Raw genomic sequence first — 11,423 nt, 5'->3', positions numbered from 1 at the left:
TTTTTGAGTCAACTCAGTAACTTCTAATTTCTTTCTCTACTAATGTTTGTTTAGATTTTCTTCCTTATATCGCATTTGATTATGATTGTCTGTCTATTTTATCACAATATATATACTTTGATCCTAATTTTGCATTAATCTTTTTGGTTTTTATCTTCTTTTATTAATTTTTTCAACTCGGTTAATGGCATTCTAATCATCCTTTTCCTCTTATTGCTTTTGCTAATAGATTTTTATCTAATGGCTTTTGCAACTTTTGTTGTTGTGATCATAGCTTTTGCTGAGTATATCTACAAGCTTTTGCTTCAAGGCTCAAAATGGATTGGATTCAAAGTTTTTGCTCATGGTGTTCTAAGGAAGATGTTTCAAATCGGTTTCAACTCGCAGAAGCTCAGTCAGCCTTCATCTCGCCAATCAAGGAATTCAAAAAAATTCAAAATTAGTGCAGTCAGCTGTATGTGGTCATTCAGTTACCTTTTTTTTGTTACTTACGTTCAATGTGGACAGCTGTACACCTTCTCAATATAGAAAAGATTCTTCTAAAATCCGTTACCTCATTAATAGGCACAAAGATTATATGCAGTTATTTCACGGCTTATTTTTAGCTAATTCTTATTTGCAAAACCCAAATAAAAGCTATTCTGTGTCTTATCATTTTGAAGACCTAAATTTTCAACAAAACAACCCTGGAGTTGCTCTTTTTTCTTTATATCCGGGTTCTAACTACCAAGCAATTACTAAGATGGAAGAAGGTAGTTCCAGTCAAGTTGTTGATTTGGCCAATAATTTTAAGAAGGCCACATTGGATATGAGTGATGTTAATGAAATAGAAGTTATCAAGAACAGCATCAAGGATGTTGAATCAGAAGATACCTGGGAAGCTAGTGCTATTGGGAAGGTCATCATAGAAGGCAGAATGGGATATGATATGGTGGAAAAGGGTATTACTTTCACTTGGCCTTTCTTAACATTGGAAAACTTAAGAATCATTGAAGTAGAATCAAATGTGTTCATCTTCAAATTTAATCAATGGGAATTACTAAACAAGGTAATTGATGAAAGACCGTGGGGCATTAATAAACATCTCCTTGTTGTTCATGATTATATTCCAACAATGAATTATACTGAAAAACATTGGGGTTTTCATCTCTTTTGGATCCAACTCAAATACCTGCTGCCAGAACACATGAATGTTTCCTCTGTAACAAAGATAGGTCAAGTTATGGGAGAAGTCATCGCCATTGAACCAAAGGATGCAATCCCCATTGGTAGTGATCCTGTCAAAGTATGCGTTAACGTTGATCTCTCTATGCCAATGAGAAGAGGTGTCAAATGTTCCACCAATGCTAGAGTCACAAAATGGCAGCGATTCTTCTATGAACGTCAACCAAAAAGTATTTGCACAGAGTGTTACATCATGAATCACTCAAAATCTGTATGCAAAGATGCTTCCAATTTCTTGAAGAAAGCACATGAAAAGCCGTACTTTGTTGTTAATATCAACAACATTCACAAGAATATCAATATCGTTCTTGTCAACACTGGAATCTCTTCTACAAAAGCCCCAGCAGTGAAGAAGTCTCAGAAATTTTTTGTCAAATCAACTGTGTTTGTACTTCCGACAGATGGTGAAGTAATTAATTTAGCATCTTTGCTCAAAGACGAAGGAGTTAATATGGAAGAAGACAACAGACTTGGCAAAAGGCATAGAATGAGCGAAGCTACTACTAATGTTTCTTCGTCAACTAGAAACTCTTCCCAGAACACCATCCTGAATCCAAGCCAAGCCTCTATGAATACTCACATGATCTCAACTGGAGATAATCCAAAAGTACAAGCAAAAAAAGGGGATCAGGTACAAAACAACTCCATTACTTTTCATTTAATCTTTCTTCTTGCAAACGTGTTTTTTTTTTATCTGTGCATTTAATTTTTTCTAGGGTTAACATTTATTACAAATCATTGCATGCAAATCATTTAGTTCATTACTTTATCATTATTACTATACTTTGTTTCTCTGCATACAAGTCGTCTTCAACTGTGTATCGCTTTTCTCATAGTATTAATCTTGTTCCAATGAAGATTCTATCCTGGAACGTTCAAGGTTTTAAAAACCCAGCAACCAGAAACCATCTTAGTGATCTAGTTCGTACTCAAAATCCTGATATAGTTTTCCTTTGTGAAACAAAAATTTCTCAAGTTAAAAGTAAACCCCTTTTGAATCAATATCACTACCCTAATAGTGCTTTCATTGAACCTCTTGGATTATCAGGAGGTTTAGTCTTGTTATGGAAAAATGGTTTTACTTGTGACTTACTGAGTGATGAACAAAACATGTTCAACATTGTTGTTCAGAGTGATCCAAGCAAGCCTGAATTCTTGCTCACTTGCATGTATGGTTTTTCTCCTTACACTAAGAAAAAAGAACAATGGTCCTATATTAAGCAAACTAGTGTATCAGGTAACTACCCTTGGATTCTTTTAGGGGATTTGAACTTCCATCTCCTTGATGACAACAACAGTACCTCTTCCTCAGTAGATGGTTGGGTGAATAAAATTGTTGCTGAAAGTGGGCTTGAAGATATAGGATATGTAGGAAAAAACTATACTTGGACTAGCAATAATCTTGGAACTAGTTCTAGAAGATCTAGAATTGACTTAGATCTAGGAAATAGTGAGTGGAGTAGACACTTCCCTAAAGCCAAACTTTTACATCTTAATCAAGTAGGTAGTGACCATACTCCTATTCTTCTTGTTACCGATACTAAATGTGAACCATTTTGGAAACCTTTTAAATTTTTTCTTACTTGGATCAATGATGAAACATGCTCTCTTACTATATATAATGCTTGGAACATCAACGTTAGTGGTTCTCCTGGTTTTCAGTTAGTTAGTAAACTTCACTCAGCAAGGAAAGAGCTATCAATATGGAACAAGCTGCATTTTGGTAACATCAACCAAAATATTGATCATCTTCAGCAAGAACTTGACTTTGCTCAAAATCAATTGCCAAGTATTGAGACTAATGAGCAAATTTTGAGAATTAACAAAGATATAAATAAGTGGCATAAGATTCAAGATGAATTCCTGCAGCAAAAAGCTAGATACAACTTCATCAAGGATATGGATAACAATACAAAATATTTCCATACCAAAATCAACAGGAAAAGATCTAGGAATAACATTGATTCCATTCAAGATCACAATGGAAATTGGCTCCATTCCAGAGAAGAAATTGGCTTGCACTTGACAAAGCATTTTCAAGATATAAGTACTTCATCCTCTCATCAGATTGAAGAAAGTCTTTATTCAATACTTCCAATAATTATTTCTTATGAAGACAATCTTGATCTTACAAGAATACCAGGTAATGAAGAAATTTTTAACACTCTCAAAATCATGGAGAATTGGAGTGCTCCAGGTCCTGAAAGCTTTCAAGCTGGTTTCTACAAAAGTCAGTGGAGTGTAGTTGGTGATGATGTATGCCTCATGGTTTCCAGATTCTTTCAAACAAGACACATATTTAAGCAAATCAACAAGACTTATGTTTCTTTGATTCCAAAAAAGAAGAAACCTCTTTGTGCTGCAGACTATAGCCATATAGGACTATGCAATACTTCTTATAAAGCCATCTCTAAAATTCTTGTCAACGTAATGAAGCCATTAATGGAGAAGATTATTTCTCCTTATCAAGTAGCTTATGTTTCAGGAAGATTAATCAGTGAAAATACAGTGATTGCACAAGAGATAATTCACTCCATGAAGAAAAAAAGAGGTCAAATTGGATGGCTAGCTCTCAAACTTGATATATCTAAACCATTTGATAGATTAGAATGGGATTCTCTTATTAAAGTCTTAAGATATTTTGGTTTCAGTGAGGAATTATGTGAGCTCATTCATCAATGCATTAGCACAACTACATTATCAGTTATTCTTAATGGTTCTCTATGTGAAGAATTTCATCCATCTAGGGGCATTAGGCAAGGTGATCCACTTTCTCCTTACTTGTTCATTCTTTTTATGGAGTTTCTTTCAAGGCATCTCATTGTTGCTCAACAAAACAACTGCATCAAAAGAATTAAAGTGGCTGCACATTCTCCATCCATTAATCATCTGTTATTTGCAGATCCGCGACCTAACACTCTCAATCTCAGCCCTTCAATACCCAACTTCAATGGCCACCGACTCACTCAATGGCGGCAGAATTCCTTTTTCCCTGACTTCTCGCTGTTAAACTTAACCTAAAATTCTAAAAAAAAATCGAACACAACCTGTACTAACCCTCGACAAATAATCAGAACCAAAAACTAGCCACTGTCGTAACCTGGTTGCAAAACAGGCCACTCAGGCCTTTCTCAAACACCTCTTGTGTGATAAACGGTGATCAGGTTCCTTATCCATGGCTCCATTCCTTGCTGCCAAATTCGAATCCCCTGCACAACAGACATGTATTCTCTCGGCCAAAGCTTCCCAAATCAGCTCGTCGTTCCTTCTCAGCCTGGAATTCCCTCTTAACCCTTCGAGCACGAGCCTGGAATCTCGTCGTCTGTTAGACTTTGTGCAGAACTGGTAGAAGCTGAATGTGTTATGAAGAGCTAGTCGGTCAGGCCTTTTGACAAACATTTTATGTAGAATTCTGAGCTGTTGATGGAGATGAAAGTCCTGCTGTTATAAGACAATTTTATCTCCTTCCCAGTAACATTAATTCAATCATAACAAACCCACATTTCTAATTAATTCAGAGATACAAAAACAACTGCGAATCTTCTTCATTCATCATCAAATATCAATGGCAGCGACCTGATTTCTTCTCTCTGTATTTCCAGTCTTAAGCTTCAGTTCTTGTATGGCTTTTCGACTCTGAGACCAACCCATCTCTCCTAAACCTGCACGGACTCTAGTCAGTCCTTAATCTTCACCATTCATTCAGTTTCAATGGCAGCAGCTTGAGCTTCTTCATGCTAGTTTTCTTGGCAGCAAAACTCTATCCTAGTGCTTCTCAAAGTCGTATTAAACCCTACACAATTCCCGACCCTCATTTCCTAACTTCATTAACTTTGACGGCTTCAACCACCATTTAGTCACGGCTTGTCAATGGGAAGAGCTTGGTGCAGCACAAGGAAGAAACAACTTAAGAACTGGTGGGTGTTACTGGTTCGACCTAGTTATAAGTAGAAAAAGGTAGCCCTTGAGCAGAGTAGGTGTTCTTTAGTAATTCCTCATGGTAATCATCTGGCTGCCCTGAGTAAGAATGTTTAGGTGCTCCGATAATCTGATTTTGACACATTAGAGTGTTGTGTCTTTACACAATTCGAATCCGTCAATTCCAAGTTCGCCAATGCTCAATGTACGAGCAATGAATTAAGCTCATGGTTGCTTTCTTTCACGTTGCCTGACTCCAAAGTACCTATAAATGCAAAACAAGCATAATACCCGAAAATACAAGAGAAAATAGTAAAGAAAAGTATACGAAATTGATATTCAAATGATGTATTTTAAGCTACTATCAAATTACCCCACACTTAATCTTTGCTAGTCCTCTAGCAAACAAAACAAAACCAAAATACAACAACTCCGTTTCGTCGAGGCTACATTTACACTTAGCATGTATAACAAGCCTTTAAACCCCTAGGTGTCTCTAGTGGACGAGTTATAGTCTCGTAAGGGCTTACTAGAGATATACCCACAAAACCTACTCCAACTCATAGATATTTTTGAACGATAGAGGATAAACACTAAACTAGCTATTTAGTTGGCATCTAATTCCGACTCAGTTGAAATATACCTCACCGTCGAAAAAAAATTCATCTACTTAGAAAGGCTAGTATTCATTCTAAATTGTTCAAAAATCTCTAAAAGTTAGAGTTTTGTATACGTCAATTTCTTTCTTATGGAACCCTACCCCCACACTTAAATCAAACATTGTCCTCAATGTTTCAAACCAATGCAAAAAGAATAAGAGGAATACTTGAAAAAGACAAGGAAGTAAGAATTAGAATTGTTCACCTGATTGACACATACCAGTAACGTTCAAAATAGACTCCCCATATATCAACAATCTGAAAATTTGGGGATCTATCCACAAAACAATCTGCATATATAGCAATAGCTTCACAAGAATATTAGCAAATAGTGGGAAAAATAAAATTATCATCCCACGAGAGTCAACCCCACACCTAGTCTTTTCTACACTCGGAAGTATATACAAAACATAAATGGAAGGTACTTCTATTCGTTCCTCTTGGCTAACCTGCATGGTGTTAGACTCAAACACATATGGTGGATACTTAGATGCAAGAAATTCGGATAAAACTTTCGAAGCACATAATTCCATCCCTAAATGAGGTATTTTCCTAAAAGATGGATTAACAACTGTTTGAGAAACTACTACTAGTTTGGGAGGATCATCATTAGATAGAGATTCATATAAAGGGTTAGACAAACCTTGCAAAACCTCATGTATTACCGGGTCCTCGGTACTGCTGGATAATTCTGTTCCCGCATCATAAATATCATTGTTCTCATTCAACCGTTCTTCATCAGTTTCTTCTGTATCTACGACTTTCAAATCTTCATCATCAGAATCAAAATCTGCTCCAAGTAAGTCATCGTAATCCTTACGGTCTTCATCACAAGTTGACTTTTCATTCAAAGTATTCACAATCTATGAACTAGGGGTGTTATTCACAAAGAAGTCATAATCATCATCGCTCTCATATACAACATAAGTTTTACCATTAATAACTCTAGTGTTTCTTAACTCAACTTCTTCCTTTTGAATAGGTGAATGATCATTATCACGATCAAGAGTTGAGCTAGTTACACCATTATTATCAACATTTAAGGATTCGTCTTCGTCGGAATCATCATACTCTATATTGACATCCATGGGAATATTAGAATGAGTTTGAACCTCTTCCTTGTTCCTGTCTTCTTGAATTTGATTCATGTCATTTCTGATGTTGTCTATGTTCCGTTGAAGTTCTTGGAGTGATTCATTCTAACTCAGCTGAAATTCACAAAATTGTTTTGTAGCTTGAAGCATTTGTTGCATCACGGGAATAGCATCTTCAACAAAACTATCAAATTTCTGATTTGAAGATTGCTCCTCCAAACTTGAATAAACACCACTTTCATACATAGTTTCCAGCACAAGTCTCATCTCGTTGAATAGGTGAATGATCATAAATACGATCAGGAGTTGGGCTAGACTCATTGTAACAGGGTCCGCTTGGTTGTCTACCAAGTTGTTGCACTGCCATTAGCTCAAAAAGAATGTTATCGAGCATCTGCACATGTCTAGGATTAAACTGATTAAAAGTACAACTATCCTCCCATCCTTGTGATCGTTCATCATATCCAAAAGATTGGTTTTGATTATATACCAAGTGCGGTTGGAAGTCATAAGAAAAGGGTTGAGAGTTAAATTGATCACCATAGTATGCATGGTTTTGTGAACCATATGCATTACTCTCAAAAGGATTCATCTTGAAAAATACTTATGCACACAACTAGTTTAGAGACTTACCTCTTGTTCCAATTGTGCACACACAAAACGAGTGATTTTTTTTTTGTACCTGAAAATAATATTCTCAGCAAACAAATTAGTAAAAGTTTATAATGAAAACTAAATGGAAAAACAGAAAATTAAATAACAACTCAAGGGGTTATGAGATGGTTCTTTCTGTAGCTTCAGTTTCTTGTTTTAGTTCCTGCAAATCCGCGACCTAACACTCTCAATCTCAGCCCTTCAATACCCAACAATATGTTCTTATATAGCTTCAGTTTCTTGTTTTAGTTCCTGCAAATTCGCGACCTAACACTCTCAATCTCATCCCTTCAATACCCAACTTCAATGGCCACCGACTCACTCAATGGAGGCAGAATTCCTTCTTCCCTGACTTCTCGCTTCTAAACTTAACCTAAAACTCTAAAAAAAATCGAACACAACCTGTACTGACCCTCGGTAAATAATCAGAACCAAAAACTAGCCACTGTCGTAACCTGGTTGCAAAACAGGCCACTTAGGCCTTTCTCAAACACCTCTTTTGTGATAAACGGTGATCAGGTTCCTTCTCCATGGCTTCATTCCTTGCTGCCAAATTTGAATCCCCTGCACAACAGACATGTAATCTCTCGGCCAAAGTTTCCAAAATAAGCTTGTCATTCCTTCTCATCTTGGAATTCCCTCTTAACCCTTCGAGCACGAGCCTGAAATCTCGTCGGCTGTTAGACTTGGTGCAGAACTGGTAGCAGCTGAACGTGTTATGAAGAGCTAGTCGGTCAGGCCTTTTGACAAACATTTTATGTACAGTTCTGAGATGTTGATGGAGATGAAAGTCCTACTGTTATAAGACAATTTTATCTCCTTACCTGTAACAGTAATTCAATCATAACAAACCCACATTTATAATTCATTCGGAGATACAAAAACAACTGCGAATCTTCTTCATTCATCATCAAATATCAACGGCAGCGACCTGATTTCTTCTCCTTGTATTTCCAGTCTTAAGCTTCAGTTCTTGTCTGGATTTTCGACTCTGAGACCAACCCATCTCTCCTAAACCTGCACGGACTCTAGTCAGTCCTTAATCGTCACCATTCATCCAGTTTCAAGGGCAGCAACTTGAGCTTCTTCATGCTAGTTTTCTTGGAAGCAAAACTCTAACCCAGTGCTTCTCAAAGTCGTATTAAACCCAACACAATTCCTGACCCTCATTTCCTAAATTCATTAACTTTGACGGCTTCCTTAACATAGTACACAACCACCATTGAGTCACGGCTTTCCGATGGGAAGAGCTTGGTGCAGCACAAGGAAGAAACAACTTAAGAACTAGTGGGTGTTATTGGTTCGACCTAGTTATAAGTAGAAAAAGGTATCCCCTGAGCAGAGTAGGTGTTCTTTAGTAATTCCTCATGGTAATCATCTGGCTGCCCCGAATAAGAATGTTTAGGTGCTCTGATAATCTGATTTTGACACATTAGAGTGTTGTGTCTTTACACCATTCGAATCCGTCAATTTCAAGTTCGCCAATGCTCAATGTATGAGCAATGAATTAAGCTCATGTTTGCTTTCTTTCACGTTGCCTGAATCCAAAGTACCTATAAAATGCAAAACAAGCATAATACCTGAAAATACAAGAGAAAATAGTAAAGAAAAGTATACGAAATTGATATTCAAATGATATATTTTAAGCTACTATCAGGAGACACCAATTTTCTCTGAACAATATCCTTGGGATCTATAAGAAGACGAAACGAAGAACTTGGCAGCCGTTTTTCAGGTCTATATTGAACCACGAAGAAACTGTCCTCAGTGTTTGGAATGTTCTTTGTTCCAGTTGTTTCTTCTTCTTCCTCTTCATCGACAGGAGCTCTCTCTACAGAGACACCGTTTTCTGAGGTTGCATCTGTCGAAGCATCATCTCCGGAAGTATCATTTCTAGATGTATCGTCATCTCTGGAAACATCATCGTCTCTGGAGGCGTCACCATGGGAATCAGTCATCTTTGGAAAGTTTCTGTGACATCCATACAAAAAATTACATCAACACAATGGAATTAAAGTACAATAGAATAATTAGGATGCTCACATCAGCGTCTACAAAAATGGTACCTATTTACGTTTTCACGAACTTAGTGATAATAACGTAAAATTTCGAAAATCTTGCTCGCTCTTTCAAACCTGCAAAGACGAGCAACACTCATTATTTAAAAATCAACACTTGACTTTTCACAAAATTATGAATAACCCACATAATCTCTTCATGTGAACATTCACTGATTTTCTACCATGTGTACACACTATAAAATCACGAGATCCATACAAAAGATAATTGTTTACCTCTAACAATTGCTGAAAATCAAAATTTGATGTTGCATATATTTTGAGTCATAAAATAAAATAAACGTGAATAAGTCATGTATTTAAAAAAAGAATCCGTGAGTTAATAACTCACGTAAACCATTCAAAAAAAAGTTATTTTTGCCCAGACGAGCGTTTGTTCGTCAAATTGGTCTTCTTTCTATTTTTTGCAAATCCATATATTCCAAAATAAATTTTGTTTCCATGAATTTTTTTTATCATGAAGTACAAGTCTATTTCAAAAATTTCTCTAATGCTAGAGATTATTGTTTATTACTTTAACTACGAATGTACGTACGTTCCTAAAAGTATTTGTGTGAAAGTTCACACTTTAAAATTAAAATTTTGATTTTCATGAAACATCATACACAAATTTTCTCTATTGCAACTAGACCACGTCTATTTAAAATATATACATCTCTTTCATGTTAGGGATTATTGTTCGTTTAAACCGACAGACGGACGATCGTTTGCTAAAAACAATTTTTTCATGAAACCTACATCTTCATGTATACATATGAAATTTTGTCTTATGAAAAACTCATGAATAACACGGCAAACAAAAAAATCGTACTTACCTGGTCGGTGTCGGCTGGAACTTGGCCGGACAATGGTCGGCGGCGACTGAAATCCGACAAAAACTCCTCATTTGTTCAGGCGTGAAGAGATGAAGGGGAAGGTGGTCGGTCAGCTTAGAAAAATTAAAAAAAAATATTTAGGGTCTCTTCCCTTTTATATTAAATGTATTTCCAAAACCTAATAAACATGGATTTCCTTTTTGGGCTCGGGCCCGTAAATACTAAACCGACCAAAACTGGATGTCCGACCGTCCAAATCAGCAATGTCTCATCTCTTCGTGCTCACAGGATTACGCTCTATCATACTATCAGGGTCCTTATCTAAGCATTTGCTCGTACATGACACCATTGGAGCGAATCGAGGATTCTGAAAATACCTTTGTACGACCGAGTTTAACTGCTTATCTCGTCAACTAGAAAATCACCATCTAATGCTTACTGCGGAACATGACTGTCCCCCACTAAGCAGGGGACTTAGTGTTGATGGTGGATTTTCGACAAAGGCTAAAATCGTAAAATCATGATACTGCATGTTTCTGACCCGGCTTCAGGAACACATGTGATGATTCGTGTTTTACGATCCATTAACCGTTTCACAATCTCTGATCGAGTACCTCTCAGAGCCACGATGAATATGTTTCTTGAAAGGCCTCCCACTAGCTGAGCGTTCGATGCTACGTATTTCATCATGCCCTCTATGTAGAAGAACGATTAGGCGGTCCTCCTACATAATTGTTTGTGGAGAGGGCTTAACGCTTTCAGGACGTCGACGATACTCGTTGTTCCATGACTACATAGAGAGATCTCCCATCTACATAGAAGAATGATTGGGCGGTCCTCCTACATAATTGTTTGTTGAGAGGGCCTAACACCTTCAGGACGTCGGCGACACTCGTTGTTCCCGAACTATGTAGAAAGACCGTGTATAGATTCAGGCGGCTCTCTTACATAATGTTTGTTGAGGGGGCTAAACGCCTTCAG

Source organism: Papaver somniferum, chromosome 1, assembly GCF_003573695.1.
Source record: "Papaver somniferum cultivar HN1 chromosome 1, ASM357369v1, whole genome shotgun sequence".
NCBI classification, from domain to species: Eukaryota; Viridiplantae; Streptophyta; class Magnoliopsida; order Ranunculales; family Papaveraceae; genus Papaver; species Papaver somniferum.
This window is presented reverse-complemented; position numbering follows the sequence as displayed.